The sequence below is a fragment of the Vanellus vanellus genome (assembly GCF_965231255.1).
Source record: "Vanellus vanellus genome assembly, chromosome: 1".
In the NCBI taxonomy this organism is placed as follows: Eukaryota; Metazoa; Chordata; class Aves; order Charadriiformes; family Charadriidae; genus Vanellus; species Vanellus vanellus.
Genome location: NC_138905.1, coordinates 155402088 through 155418731, shown reverse-complemented (window position 1 = coordinate 155418731; position 16644 = coordinate 155402088).

The window sequence follows — 16644 nt, the reverse complement described above, 5'->3', positions numbered from 1 at the left end:
AGGAGGAGGGGAGAGGGGGGCATCTTTCCCAAGACAACTTTTTCAGAGCCTGCGGACCCAAGGCAAGCGGGGTTTTTAAGATCGGGAGGTGGGTGAATTTTCTAGGAGTTGGGCTGTGTGGCTTGAGGTGCTACTGCCAGTGACAAAAAAATAAGTGAAGCGCCTCTAACGATGCAGAAAGATTAATTTGGGTTTTTAAACTTGAATTTCTAAACCAAAACCAAACACCTACCACAAACACAGCTTGTTCAACATCTACTTTTTTCCCTCGGAAGTACATCAAAACCGCCTGTTAGAACCATTGCAAATGTATGATGCATTTCTAGTCTCCTCCGTGGAAGGCTGTGGTAGGGCGACATCAGAGAGAAACGCAAACAACAGGAGCTTCCTCTTCCGGGAAATACCTGAGAGCAGAGGGAAAGCAACAGAGCTACATCCCCCTGCAAATATGAGGCAAGGTGGTCTTCCTGTTCAGGTTCTCTGGGATATGTTCTGTCCTTACTGAAATGTGAGTGCAGTGTGGGCTACAGCCTGTCTTCTAGGATAAGCAGCTAGACTCTTCAGGGTCCCTCCCAATTAATTCATTAATTAATTAATTATAACAGGATTCCTCATCCTGGCTGACTTACCTTCCTGGTGAAGAAAATTTCACATTTCTGAGCACATTTTTCTGAAACTTTTAAAGCAATCCTATTGCACCTACCACCAGAACTATCCCAGCTCAAACTGCTTCTCTGGGGGTTGTAACGTAAGTGCAGGATCTAGCCAGAAAGGACTTACAGAGAATCTTCCCTAGAAAACCATAAGAGCATCGCTAGAAACAATTTGACAGGGTGAAGAGATGTTTCATTCCTGTGATACCATAAAGTCTCGTGAGAATTCTCTCTGTGCCTTGAAGGTCTCTGCAGGAGGGTCCCCCACGCACCCCGGTAGAGTCAGGTGGGATTTAGGCCCCTGAAACAGCACAAAGGCATTTTAAGATGACTGAATTCAAAATTGTAATTCCTGCTTGGAGGCTGTCTAGCCCTGGGGAAACAGTAGTGTTTGCAGTGTTCTCCAATTTTTCTCTAAAAGGTGCCAGGCCACTTGTTTTTCTGCCCCAAGTGGAGTAGATTTGCAAATGGCTCCTCTTTTAACTTACTTTGCAGATGCTCCTGGGGTTCACATAAAGGAAGTCTTGATCCAGTCTTGGAGTAGAGGGTAAAGGAAGCAAAGTCCGGGTTACAGCCAACTTTGTTTTCTCATGTGGCCCCATTCTGTCTTTTCTGTGGCTCACCAGCCAAAGACCCCCCTAAGGATGTGGGGAGATCTCCCAAAAACTGACTTGGAGAAATTAATGAATGGTCCAGGTGAATACAGGGAGTGGACAGGACAGATACCATGAGCCTCTTTGTCTCTTGAGCAACGTGTGCTCACGCAACCTGCATCTGGCTGGAAAACTCACCCCAGCCTGACATCACCCTGTTTAGCCCCAGCCTGCTCCAGCCCAGACCACAGGAGGAGTGTGCACATCGTCACTGCAACAGCTCAGAGGACTTCAGAAGAAGCAGTCCTGTCTCAGGCCCTGAGGAGCAGTGGACACTGGCTGGAAGCAGTCAGCAAGATGTGCAGATGGCACGGTCTGAAACGGGTTTCTGAGTAGGTGATCTGACAGCATTTCCACACCAGTTCATGTCAGCTGTGTGGTATCCAGTTACGCTTTCTGCAGGTCTGCTGGACCTTTTTCCCAGAACAGGCTCCATCCCCGCCTGGCATCTAGGAGGCTGTGATCCATAACACTACATTTTGAAGACAAAGAGGGAAGTGCGTTGGAGTTGTACCTAACGGGCAAGGGAAGACTGCAGGATGCACATTGCAAAGTGTCGCTTAGCAACAAGGCGCATGAGGAGTACACCAGGGCACAGAGAGACCTGGACCAAATGGGATGCTCACAAATTTCCACTGAAGTCCCCTTCCTTGTAATGCCCTCCAAGCCCAGACCTTTTGGGAGAAGAGTTCAGACCGCATCCAGCAATGGGCTCAGCAGGCTGAGCAAAGTCACCTACCTGGTGTGTAAGACGTTCTCTTGGACATTGAGTATAGCATGATCCCTGCAAAATGCAGCATCGGTATCTGTCCAGTATCTACAATGCTCATCTATTTCCTTAGGAAGTGGGGGCTTTAGGTGCAGTCTTTCCTCTGCCTGAGAGAAATCAAACTCGCATCTCACTTTTCCTGAAGGGGAACCCAAACTCTATATAGTTGTGTGTCTTCAGGCAGGAAAGATGAGGACAAGGCTGATTTTACCCCTCAGATCTTTCTTTGAAATTCGAGTAGATCGCAGGTTTCCTCTCTCAGCCCCTAGGCTACAGGGTCATGTTCCTACTCTCTGGCAAGCCATGGAAAGTGGATGCCTGGATGTGCAAAGCTCCTAGCCAGGCAGTAAGCTCACCCTGGGAACGGGAAATATGTCTCCCCCAAAAGAGGAGAGACCACAGCCTCCTAAATCCTGTGCAACTGCACTGGACAGTAGATGTCTATAAAGGATTATATAAAACACTGGGCCTGTCCTACATTTAGAAATGTATGCTATTTAGGTTTTTTGGAAGAAGTGTTTTAGTCTCCCACGATGAGGGGGCTGAGTGAGGGTGTGCACACAGGCAGGCAGGACTGACCCCCCAGCGGGGGCAGGGGAAGGTTCCTCGGGGAGCACCTTGCTCTGATCCTTCCTCTCTCCCTGATGGTTATGGCAGGCAGTGTGGGCTATTTTGGGATCTCCCATACACTGCATGGGGGCATAAGGTCATGGCATAAGGCTCAGGACCCCACTATGAAGAGGAGTGGGGGTTGGGAAGGAGTTCCCCATAGCGTTCATTTCTTCCCTTAAAAGCTTCTAAGAGCTCTCCTGGAATTTGGTCCTCATGTCACCCACACACCAACAGGAAGAATAACATTAAACTTACAGACTGGTGATGTTGCCACAATTCATGATTTCATCGGGTATAGGTATTTCTTCTCAAAGCTTGGGGTCTTGGATTCACATGACTCAGTGGGATTCTCAACATTGAGGAAACAAAAAATGAAGTGTCCTCAGGATCTGGAGAACAGCTTGGAGACAAACACCTTTCTAACATTAATATCAGACAGCACATAACAGTTAATAAGTAAATGTCAAACTGCACTAAGAAGTATTGTTGATTAAAAAGCATTACAAGAATTATATTGTTTTGTTTTGAGATTTTAGATCCCATCTGAATCTATGCAGCCTTTGACTCGTATCTGCAGAATGGCAGAGCTTTGGAATCCTCTGACTTCACCAGGGCTGGGAACGTTTCACAGGTCTCCCTCCCTTTGGAGCTGGGGGAGCTTCCCTTCAGGGCTGGAAAAGGCTGTGGCAGGGGTGGAAGTCTTCAGCCAGGTGCTATGGTGGAGTCAATGGGCAAAGCACCTCCCAGAGTCACAGAGGCATCAGACAGCTCTGTATTTGCCCTGGACAGTTGTTCCCCATCTCCCCCAGCCCTAGAGTTCTGTTCATTCCTCCACAACTCAGACCCAGGCCCCAAGCAGCTCTAGAGACAACTTGAGTCTCCTTAGTGGCTCGTTAGCAGCTGAAGATGGGATCCAGAGGGAAACAATCCATTCCCAAGCCACAGTAATCTCCAACTCCTGAGGGGCTGCAGCCTCCCTGCCTACTGGTGTCAAACCTACAAGAGTGGTTTGACACCAGTCAAACCCCAGAGGCTGGGGCTTGCATGGAGACTTGGTTGCCTGGTGTGCCTGCTCCCTCCAGCCTCCCCGTGCAGCACTGAATCCCCAGAACGCCAGCAGTGGGGCTCCCCACCTGTGCCAGAACAGCTTCTCTTCTCCATCTGTGCTCTGCTCTCACTGGAGACGGTGGCTACGAGCACGCCAAAGAGGCAGTCGTGCTTCTTTGCTTGGGCCTGGGCAGTTTATAACAACTAGTGAACACGAGGATGGAGAGACTTTGCTAAACACTGCCTGGAAAACAAGAGCATACTCCCCCTCGTGTCACCTTCTCTGCTCCTGGCCATGCAACCCAGCAGCAGCTCCCGCACGTGTGTCAGGTGCCCCAAGCTCCCTCCATGGTATTGCTGTTATCTGCCCTCTCCCGCCAGCGTGGGGGTGAGCCGTGCTGCGCGCTGGGGGGCGGGTGGCAGGGCTGGTGCTCTTCCATCTCCCCCGCAGGCTATCACTTTCTCCTGAGGCACATGGAGAAGGTGTGCGTGCGCCGGCGCTTACGTGCACAGGCGTGTGCAGGAGCAGAGCCTGTGACAATTCTCCTCTCTCTCTGTGCGCAGAGTGGGTCAGGACAGGGGAGGGCATCGTTTAGTCCTTCCCCTACACACATGCACGGGGGGGGAGGGAGGTGTTATCTGTGCTGGACGTGGGGCAGACGTGGACTTGGTTAATCTCTATTTTTGTCATTCCCTCTTCCCTGAAAAAAGAAAGTAAGTAAAAGCAATCCTGAACCACAATGTGGTCTGTCCTGCCTTAAACAGAGCCTATGGCAAAGCCACAGTTTAACAGCAGCTCTTTAATGAGTCTCTCAAGTAGTTTCTTTCTGGAGGAAGGATGGGATTAAAAGTCATTTAAAATTATCAATGCTTCACCAGTATTTAGCTATCAGTCCAGTCCTTGATATTCAAGAAGAATCTAGCTCTGAAAAAAAACATTTGCCAAAAATATAGCAAGCCAAATTTTTAATTATTATGTGGATGCCCATTTCTTATAATGCTCACTTTGAAAACAACACAATGAAACATTTCATTCCCCATTACCAGCCGCTGAGAAAATGATGGAGATACATTGAAACATCAAGCTTTCAAATGACTGCAACTTCTCTCAAATACTCTTAAAGACAACCAAAAATGTCTCCATTAGAAATACAAAAACATTTTGTGACCAATCCTCTCCTAGGAAGGTTTATTATAGTTCTAAAGTCAATTCCAGCTCTGTTTTTTTCAGATACCTACTAAACTGTATTGTGAGAAAAGTATAAAGAATTTTTATTTCCATTAGATTTTTATTTTAATCACCTAAAAATCTTTCTTATGGAAATGAGAAAGACAAAAAGATTCCCCAGGGACTGAGAAACTTCACTGATTTGCATCATTAACACTGAAAAGAACTTGCCTGGAAATGGCCCCTTCACGTTTTCTTTTATTTACATTTCCAGACAAAAATAAAATTATTTCAACAAGAAGGTTCCTTCTAGATTCATATTCCATTTTGATTAGTCTAGCTATTAAAGCATGAATATAGCTTGCTGTGCTTTGATGGAATGATTTACTCTTTGTTATACTGGAAAATGTTTCTTTTTTTTTTTAGTTTTTACCCCATTTGTAAAGGGTTTGCAACATGGGGACTCTCAGTGATCATTGATCGTATTAGCATTCATAATTAACACCAGTAATTGTTAAGACACTTTTGGAACAATTACCATTTGTGGCACAGAATGAGAGAAAAGTGACATTCATTTAACTAAACTCTGCAGTTTGCGTTTAACAAGCTTGTCCAAGCATAAGCAAAAATGAAAAAACAGAGAACGCTAAATATATATTTAAATACAGACAAATTTCTGTGACAAAGTAGTTCTTTCAAGGCTCGAATCAAAATTTTAAACAGTTTACCTTCTTTGTGTCTTCTAAAGAGTTTTATGTAACAAACTTTCAGTGTCATCACTAATAGCAGTTCATGCCAAGGATTACTTTCTTAAAACTGCTACTCAAGCCTTGTGATTTGCAGTACACTTCTTATTACAGGATACATTATGCAGAAACCCTCTGCTATGTGATGGGACATGGCAACCCTGCTGTGAGAATGCCTATCAGCGCTTCTTTTAAGGCCCTTTCTCAATTGTCAGCAAAGTATTTTTTAAGGTTAAAAGGTGTAAAATTATTCTGAAATGCTTTTCTGACCTGTCGCCTATCACTGCAAAAAGCTATAGTTCATTTTTTTTTTCTAAAATTGTATTTTTTAAATGTGATAATATTATAAGAATAAAGCTAGTAAGAGAAATATAGTTTTCTATGCATTTCATGATATTTTTGTAATTTTTTCAGTACTGATACACATTAAGATTGTGGGTCCCTTTTTATTTCTGATTTTCTTCATTATGATTCTTCCTTTCCTGTGAGTCAGTTACAATGTGCAATTAATGAGAAACCAGCAATTTAAAAAAAAAATCTTTTCATTTATATTTTCATGGATTGTTCAAATGAATTCCTGAATCATATTCTCTAATGTAAAAGTCAAATGCAGTAGGGTCATGAAGCATAATCTCATTATACTGGTATATAAAGCTCACAAGATCTGTCATTCTTCAAGTGCTACCTGTACTTTGATTGAAACAACATTGAATGTCAGCAGGAAAACTAGAAGAAGGCTTCTATTCTTCAGACTGGTGGCTGGCTTTTATGGTTTTGCAAGCTGCTTAACTCTAGATTTCCCAGGCTACGTGCACGATTCAAGGTCAATGATCCTATAGTTTTAAATCCTGTGCACAAGAGGTTACCATCTCCCATTGTCTGTAGCTTAGGACTTCCAACGGCAGCTGACTGTTTATGTGCTGATAAAATGCTGGAAGGTATCTGAAATGACTTTACATTAAGTTTCATGGGCTGTTCTATAACAGTCTTATCAACCTGTAGCGGAGAACTCAGCCTTGTAATAACGAAGCATCAGACGTGAAGGGCCTGATTATCCCATCTGATGTGTGATACACACACACACCCCAATGTGAGTTGCAGCAGAAGCCAAGAAGTACAAATAGGTGGTGGAGGGGAAAACAGATGCTGTGCCAGCTTTATGCCTTGGTCAGCAATTTGACACTGTACCAGAACACCAAGGTGATCAGGCCCAAGGCTATGGCATGGCTGTAAGAAGTGACAAAACCAGTAAGAAAGCATCATTGTGTTGCACTCGGGTATCTACGAGGACTTTTATCAGCCCTTTCCAGCACAGACTCGCCTGCTTTTCCTGTCACCCCACCTATCAGTCAGGGCCTCCGGTAAGGTTTTGTTCCCGCATCCTCCAATGCTGTCGGTGACGAGAAGCAGAGCTCTCCACACTCGGGTGTGCAAGCTGAGCAACTACTGTGTGCTCTGCCGGCGTTGGCGAAAGAGAGAAGGCAATTGCACATCCTGCTTCACGTTGGCTTTATTGCATCCTCTTTATTAATTAACTGTATTTCATCAGCATAAAATCTCACCTTAACCTGCTTATTAGTACCTGGATGACCAAGTGGGAGACAGTTGCCATTCACGCACACGTGTTTTTGGACATGCGGACCACGTGGTTTTGGCACAGCCAAGTATAGGCTGGGAGGACTGCACTGCTCCCCAGTAAACATCCCCCCAGGACCCTGTACTTCAAGAGGCAGACTCTCCCTCTCGGCCCTTCTCCCCTCTGGGTCCTGTGCAGGATAGGAGCAGGGCTTAGCTTCACCCATCCTGGGTGGCAGGAGCAAGCGTTTAGGCGCTGGATGTGAGGGCAGAAGTTGAGTCTTCACAGCAGGGCACAAACCGCAAGGCGGGGAAGCACACGTGCCATGCTCCAAGGACGACCAGCCAGCCAGCAGTGACCCTCCAGCACCTAGAGAGGCTCACAGCCTCCAGCACACACAGCTTTAACCCCCCTCCCAAGGATGGATGTTTTCAGTAATGCAAGGTGGAGCGATTCTTTTCAGGGAACAGACCAGCAAACTTCTAAATCTATTCCCAAGGATTTTAACCTCTGCATTGAGAAGTTGCTATCACATACAAAGTACGAGCAAGGTCATTGTTGTCTAGAACAAACCACAAACATCTTAATAGTGGACAATTCTAGATGAGATTGTTACAGAGGTCACAGGATGGTCTTTTAAGTTAGACCCTAAAAAACAGAGTCACAGTTTTTTGAAAGATATATATATATATACAAACTGAAAGAAAACAAAGCAATCAAACTGAACTGTTTGTCTTTATTTCCTGTCAGTCTTCCTGCAACTATTCTGAATGCACAACAACAGCCTTCTCTTACTCATCTCCTTAAAACCTCACTTCTTCTACAGGGAGAAATTCAAGGAGCTTGTGAAGTGAAACCCACCTTTAATTCTCTCTAGACCTGTGTCCTTGGAGAAGGTAATTTCATGTTCATCCTGTGCCTTTTCAGGAACATCCAGAATCCCAAGCACCTCCCAAACATGAAGAAACCAGTTTACTGCCTAAGCATATAAACTAACCCCCTCAAGTTTTGGCCCTGCAAAAATTTATTCATGGGTTTAACTGTAAGTATGAAAGTAGTCCCTTGTTTACACTTGAGCGTTTGCTTAAATTGCATATATACAGTGTGTTTATAGTTATTGTCCTAGCTCAGTTCCAACATACAGAGGTTACAAAGTCACTTAGGAAGCATAAAGAAAAAAATGCAATAGTCAACATGATGCTAGGCAGTTCTCTGGGACCAGACTAAGACACTTAAAAATCACTTGAAACTTGCCAGAGTGTCTTCACAGGGATCTCAGATGCGGTAAGATTCATCCATTCTAGCATTTAAAAGTCATCTGTCTAGATCTAAAATTAGGGTTCCTTTATCATCTTGAAAAGAAATGCGCATATCCAGAGGCACTTCATCTCACACTAAGGTAGGTATCTAAGGTTGTGATCTTAGTGAACTTGGTGAGAAGAAACAATTCACAGACCTACAAGACTAGGATTTGTGAAGTACTTACAAGGAGCTGCTACTGTTCTGAATTTTCATATTCAGTTTCTTCTGCATCCAAACTCCAACCATGACCTCTGGATAAGTGAGGAATAAAAGACAGGGTTATTGTCTCAATGTCATTTTGACACTGTCTTCATACCCCTTTCTGTGTAATCCTTTCCATGAAATCACTACAATGGAGATAGGGCATAAGAAACCTAGAAGGAGCAATCCTCAGGACACTGAGATTTTGTGTTTATGATATTTCGGAGACACTAGCCAAATATCTGCAAAAGAAGGTCCCTATGTAAAATAAGGATCATCTTGAAAATTCTTCTTTTCAAAGCACCCACTGAAGTTGTTTTTTGCAGGAAGTCTAGGTTGTAGGCATCTGTGGGAAGTGGTGCTCCACACTATGGAAAGATTAGGAGGACCTGTGTTCACCCATAAGACCTAGAACATGACTATGGCCTTAATCCCAAATAAACAGAAATCCTGCTGCTAATTGCCCTGCTGCAGGATATAACATTTAATTATGATCAGTAGATACCGAGGCTGCATTGTGGGATCTAAGTCAGGATTGTGACCTACTCATGCGAGAGACAGTTCACAGCCCTGCAAACCAGAAGCACAAGGGTGAGACTGTTCTTCAAAGGTACAGCTGCAACCCACAAACAAGTTCTGTCAGGTTCCCTCATAGGCGGTCACGAACACTTGCCAGGGATGTTCCTGCTCCTACATCTGCCAAGGATGCTGGGGGAATTTTGCAGATGAAGCAGGATCCTTTGCTTGCACAGCTTTCGCTGTTTGCTGTGCCCAGTCTAACTGGGGTATTGAGTACCAGAGCTCCACCTTGCCCAATGAGAGGCTCCAGTTCCAGGTATCATTTTCCAAGGCAGAGCTTCGGTAGGGCAGAAGTGTGACATGTCTCTAAGCATGATCAGGGGCAGGCAAGTGTGAGACAAAGAAAGAAAGTCAGTCACGTTCATTAGCAATGTGTTCAAGGCAGATATATGCAACTGTTGGTTTTTAATTTAGAGGTGCAAACTAAATAAATGGCCAAATGACGTAAGAAATTAACATTTCTGTTTTACTATCCAAACAATGAATTTCAGGAGTTAAAAAACTAGTAGAAATACTACAACAGTATCCAGAATTTTTTAATTTTCAGATTTCAAAATCTAAAATATCACATTTTTAATTAGTAAAATACATCGGTTTCAACCCAGCATTTCTCATACACACTGAGTATGAATACATTGTTTTCACTTCTTGCACAAGACAGTGAATTTTTCTAAGCACTGTACAATATGAAGTAAATACCCCACTTTTCTGTGCCCTTTCTTCCTTTTGTTCCTTTGGTTTTCCTTTTTCAAGAACTTTCATACTTTTCAAAAGAATCCATATTGCTGGAAATCTAATCCATTTTCTTGCACACTGCACTAGTGAGTCATTAAAACAAAAAAAGCAGCAACTTTGTTATCATTGTTCCAAAAAACTTGAACTAAAGCAGAGGGCAAAGGAAAACAAATGTTTTAGCTTGCTTTTAAAACCTCAGTGGGTTTCCTTATACATACATATGCATGTAAAACATATAGATATACATAAAAAATACAAAGAAATCAGATGAGGTAATAGCACCCCCTTCTGAGAGTTAGGACCAAAGCTTATACCCTCACTTTAAAGCAAATCAGGACACTTTTCATCATGGTGCTACAGCTTTTCAACACGCAGCTCCTACTTCATCTTTTGTCCTGCTGCGCTAAACTAGAGAGATGTACATACTATTTACTTGGCGTTTATCTGCTCCTCCCTCTGTTACTGCAAGAACTGCTTGGTTACAAGGCAGCAATTATAATTTGGAGCGAGGAAGCCCACAAAAAAGTCTTTTCTTCAGCTCACCTGCTCAATTATACCATATATAAAATAGTCCTTGAGCTGGTTGTTTCGGATACGAGAGAGTTGGCTTCAGTTTTTGCAGTGAGGGGGTGGGCGGAGGAAGGTGTGAGGGCCGATGTAGCTCAGCAGGAATATCACTCCATTCTTCAGCGACTCAGTTTTCCCGGGAGTAGAACTCCACCTCTTTTGAAATGGGCACAGCCTCCACTTCTCCATCCCCTCTGCCTCCCCTAGTCTGCGGTTAGGGCGGGAAAGGACCAAGAGCTCATCTCCCTGTTGTAGCAGCAAGGGCTCAAGACGTAGTACCTGCAACACCTAATGGGATTGTCCCCAGAGCCATTCCAGTATCAGGGTACGGCTCTTTATAAGCTTCCCTTACCATGTACCTACCCCAGCAAACCTTGGCTCGGTTCCTCCCTTGGCCTGGCAAAAAGGTTGACTTACCTACCAACCGAAGTGCATTTTCCACACTCGAAGGGAAAAAACAGACCAAGAGGATTTCCTGCCTCGCCCATCCTTTCCCAATAGCAAATTTCTCCTCGTGCAACTTCATCTCAATGGGAATGAGAAGACGCTTCCCCCACTTGCTCAACACAACATGGGCTCAGTTACACAGCAGAGTGCAGGCAGAGCTCTTGTAACTCAGCAAAGACCTGTCCTGGGACCGATCCCATTCCACCGGACAAGGCTTTAGCGGCATTGAACCACCCGAGCAGCCTGCAGCTCACCAGCCCGAAGCCAAAATAAATCGTACCTGATAACAGTAATCACACCACAAAACCCTCAGAGAGTAATTGAGAAATACAGCCAGGGTCAAGAGTCAAAAGGAGAATATAACAGTGCTTCTCAAATTCCCACTTCTCGTTGAAGACTGATTTGTGATATTTCTCAGCACACACTCTGGATAAACAGTAGTTTGCATAGATGTTGCTGCAAAAACCTTTTGTATCTTCTGCAACAAAGCGGCTACAGAAAAAGCAGAGCAGTATTCACTCTTTTTTGAGTTGCAAAAGGAAGAAAAGTGTTTGATGAAAGGTGCTAGACTCTAAGGAAAATAGTGGAGGAACTCTGCAACTTAAAGCACAGAAATCCACACGGCACTGAGCTATGTATAATTTACCATGACAAATCAGTGCACTAGCAGAAAGAGTCACAGCATGTGAAGAAAAAAATTAGCACAAGTTGAAGATAAGATAGACACCATTTTCTGCTTGCAGTGCCAGAAAGAAAAAAAGTTATAGTTAAGCCAAACAAATAGAAACAAAACCCAGTAGTACTGAAAGGGAAAGAAGCTCTTCTAGAACATGTATAAAGGAATGCACCACAGAAATTCAACATAGGAATGCCATAGCATCATGAGGAAAATATTACATCTGAAAAAAAATATTAAAGTCCACAAAAATCTGTGTGATGCTGCTGAATCTGAAGGAAGAGCCCCTGGAAGAGTTTTTTGCAGCCCAAACCCTGTAGTAAGCAAGATGTCAAGGTAGGTATGAATAAAGTTACTGAGATAAGAATTTATGAATTACAGTACATAAAAGTGGAAATACTTGAAGCCCAAATTAAAATGGTACTTGGTTTTGGCTCGACACTGTTATGTGTAGGGCTTTTGCATGTGACTGAGAGCCACCTGTACTCTCAGAGAAAGTGCAAAAATTAAACTGATTTGGGGCAATGAGTTCAAACCATGCCTACATACTTGGGTTCTTTCAGGTCAAGAGTAGTAAGCACACAAGCTAATGCCCAAATTCCCCAAAAGACACACACAGAGCTATATCTCCAGGAACTCCTCTGAAAAAGGCATTCCCCCAGCATCTGGAAGATTGTCCAATTACAATTTATAGAAACTTACAACAAGGATGACTGACTAAAGACAGAAGTTGTAGAGAGTGTTAGGAAAAGAGAAGAAAGGGTGCGAGAGAGTGTGTGAGAAAGCAAGAGAACTTCACTTTCTCACATGTTAAGTGAGAGGAATTACACCTGTCCTTAAGTTTTGCGGTGAGTGGAGTCAGTCCTTGGTGTCAGATTTGGTCAGGTTTTTTTGCTTTCCTTCTGCCTTTTCTTCTACTTTATTCTTTCTCTCTCTTGCAATGTGTAAACTCCACATTGATATGAAAAATCTGTATTGATGCTTATGGACTCTTTTTAGATTTAGCTGTGTTATCAAAAAGGGGCTCTTAACTTAAAGGCTTTCTTAGGGGCAGTACCAGCAGAGAATAGCAGGTCGCTGTTGACCCCTCACCGAGTCAAGGGAAAGGGTAGATGGCTTCTCCTGGGGACACGAGGGAGGTTGCAGAGAGCCTTCGCCCTGGAAATCCCACCCTGAGCAGGACCATCAGAGCTAACAGCTTTGCCTTGCTCTCTCTAGGCATTGGCAGCTGTCCACAGAAGGAAATTGTATTATCATGCCTGGAAGGAGAACTGCACACTCATGCACTCCCATCCCATCACAGGTATTGCTATCCCTGAGCTGGCACCAGACAGAGTCCAATTGATTCAGAAGCATTTAAGACTGTCTACCTGATCGTGCCCCTTTACACTTCATTGTTAACAGCTCCTGCACCACTCACTCTTTGAGTGGCTGCGCAAACCCGACTATTTAACCCTTGCAGTGTCAGGTCTGACCTTCTGCCTGTGAGTCAGTGGGTTACCCGGGCACAAGATGGGAGCTCTCTGTTGCACCAACCAAATGTTTCACAAAATCACCTGTAAATAAAAATGGCATCTGACCATCCACAAAATAATCCAATAAAACAAACAGCATTCTTCCTTGAGGTGAGAACAGGAGACAAACCCCTTTTATTACCAATTACATATTTGCCTGGCCCCAAAATTAAGAAAAGTCTTCTGGGATAGATTTTGATTGGAAACTAAGACAGGACCTTGAAAGTCAACATAACAGATTCTGTGATGAAATATGAAGTTGTCATGCGAGAAGAGAGACTCTGCAATTTTTCCTTGGTACTCTTACATTTCCATCATAGTTCTAACCCTTTGGAAGACTTGGAGACTTAACGTTTCCATTGACTAATTCAAAGACAAAATGTCCATTCAGTACTTTTGATCTGACTTTTCTACTGTTTCTCAGAAATCGCTGCCAAAGATACACACATCTCAAAAGACGGACTCAGGGAAAAAAAATTTGAACCAATCACAGCAAAAGTTATCATAGCGAAAAGGATGCAGAGACTAAGGATGTGCAAAATTACATGTCTCTGAATAAAAGTTTCTGGGAGTTTGAGGCTACCTATAAGAGTGTACAACATACTATGGCAAGAAAAAAAGAGGCAGGAAACTATTCAATAGATTATAACCTAAACAGTTATACCACATATGCATAAAGCTGAGGCCTGGCTTACTGAGTTTGTCTTACCAGCATGGAATTTGCAGTGTTGCAGCAGTCTGCAGACACGCTGAGGACAAGGTTTGCAGCATTATCAACTGCAGGACAGAACTGTGTGCATCTGCCCAGCAATAAGCATGCAAAGATAGCTCAACACCATGTGCCATATCAACCAAAGCAACATATTGCACCGAACTGTGTCCTTTGTGGGAAAATATTAATATCCCAAACAAAAATTCAAATGAAAATTCTGTTTACTGTTAGCAGACTCAATAGGCTAAATAACACTAGCTTTTGAATTTTGGGCTGGAATGTAAATGTTACACAAACCCAAGGAACATCCGAGATGGTAAAGTGTCACTCGAATAGGGTACAAATGATCAGAGTGACTGAAAGCCTAGCACAGAACAGTCCCCCTTGCAGGTGACCATGGTGGCACGGTAAAGCCAGCCTCATGGCAAATGCAGTCTCAGTGGCTGCGAACGGCTGGTTAAAATAGGGAATGCAAAGCCCCATCTCATTCGAGGCTGGAGAGCCACAGCCAAATGTAAATACCGCAGCAAAGCAAGCCAGTGGCTTCCAGACGAGACATGGCAATGGGCACAGCACCCCAAAGGAAGGGGAAATGCTCCAGCCTTCAGCAGGACAGGGGTTGCTTGCTGCAGGCTGATGTTCTCAACCAAGAGCCTACACTGATGTGTTTTGGAGGGCACCCAGGGAACTAATACAGGAGATCAAACCCTTAGCCCTGTCTTCTGTGTGCTATCAGGCGGACAAGTGATGCAGTGCGAACACATCATCTCAAAAGTGTCTCTCTGGACAGACACGAGGGGAATCAAGTCCCCTCTGGCCAGAAGGAGGGAAAGCTGCCGTGGGATGCTTTCCTGAATCAAGGTGCGCCGGGGCCTGGGGCTCCCTCCTTACCCCGCTGATATGCTGTCACACCAAGCTGAAGTGGCTCGGCTGGATCCAGCACCTCTTGATAATCAGTGAACGTAAGTGTGGCATTGAATTGAGGCACAGCATTGCCTCTTCCAGTGCTGGCAGGGCTCTTGCTCGCTCTAGCCCCTCTGCTCAGCGTGACGGCACATCAGCAGGCCATGCTGAGAAGAGAAACAACGTGAGACACAAAGGAGCAACGCTAACAGAAGCAGGGGGATATGGGGAAGGAGAGCTGAAAGCCTGTGAGTGAAGAGGAGAAGGAAAGAAAAATTAGGTTGACGAGCATCTGAATAAAGCCTTTTTGGGTGGAAAAAAAAAAGTAATGTATTTCCGTGCTTGTACTTTTCCCTTTACGCAGGCAAAAGCAAGAAGCAGAAATGCTGGTTTTAATACCGTTCATGATGAAATTCAGAAAAGAAATAGAGAAGAGATTCAAAGGCAGAGCTCTGAGAGCTCCTGCTCCCGGGCTGCTAGGCCAATAATTTTCAAGCTGTGGTCCATTGTGACTTGTACCGCCAGGCTGTGTTTACACTGTGACTTAGTGCCAGCAGTACTGCTGGATAAGGCCTTTCAGCAGATCAGCATCAAATCCTATTTTCAAAGATTTAAAACAAAAACAACAACAACAACAACAAAAGCCTCATTAAAAAAAAATTTGCTCTGAACAAAACCTTGGCATGATATTGTACATCCTGGACAATTCCCCCACCAACTTTTAAATGAGCATATTTGGGCATTTTAAAATGTCCATTTTGTGTGGATTTTGTAGGCATTGTGAAACGTATATTGTTTTGAAGTTCACCATTTTTGTTTTTCTGGGTAAGAAAGTACATCTTGTGCAGGAACATAAAAGAGGCCCACACAATCTAAAAAACAACATTCAAGTTGGATGAGAAGCAAACTGAAAATTACCAAGGCTTTCCAATATTCAGACTCCACCCTCTTTATGTGCTTTGAGAGAAGTGCAGCCGGGGCACTGAAGGATGTAGCCGTGAAGCTCAATATTAGCCACACAGAGTCTGATACTGGGACAGATATCCTCTGCTTCTGTGCCACTGTGTCAACGATACCTGTTATGTCTCCATGAACTTCGCTTATTTGTATGAATAGAAAAGAATATTTTAAAATCTAGAGGGAATGGAAACCCCTGGTCACCCTGAACATGAAAAGGGTAGTGCAAACTCTGGGACAACCCAGGCAAAAAATTCTTGCTCAAATGACTAAACATGAAGCTAGAATAATCGCCTTACACCACAGTTTTACAGGTAAAACGGCTAACGTCCTTTCCCTTGCCTGATATTCTGCCGCACAACCAGTTTATGGGTTTCTGTTCTTTCACTCTGTCAAGCTCAATGCTTTTGTCTTATCCTTCCTAATCAGCCTTGTGTCTTTCTCCGTTTACTCCCTCTTGCTCCTCTCATCCCACTGATCTCATCCCTTTGCTGGCTGGAATGTCAGCCTTGGTTTGACCTCCTACCAGAGTAACTGCTTTTTGCTCTAGAAGGTCTCAAAGGGAGCTGATTCATAAGTCTTATATTTGCTTCTCTTTCAAAACCCCTCTCAAGTCCCTCTCTGCCACAGCAGTTACAAGAAATGAACCGGTGTTTAATGGTAGGGATAAAGGGCACTTGATAAACTGAAACTAGACAAATAACAGCGTGCAGGAAGGTACATTGCTGGTTTCTGTCTCCCACATCCACCATTTACAACTCACTTCTCAGAGCGGAACTTGAAGAGTAAATACAGTATTTCATCCAGTCTCACAGTACCCTGGCAAG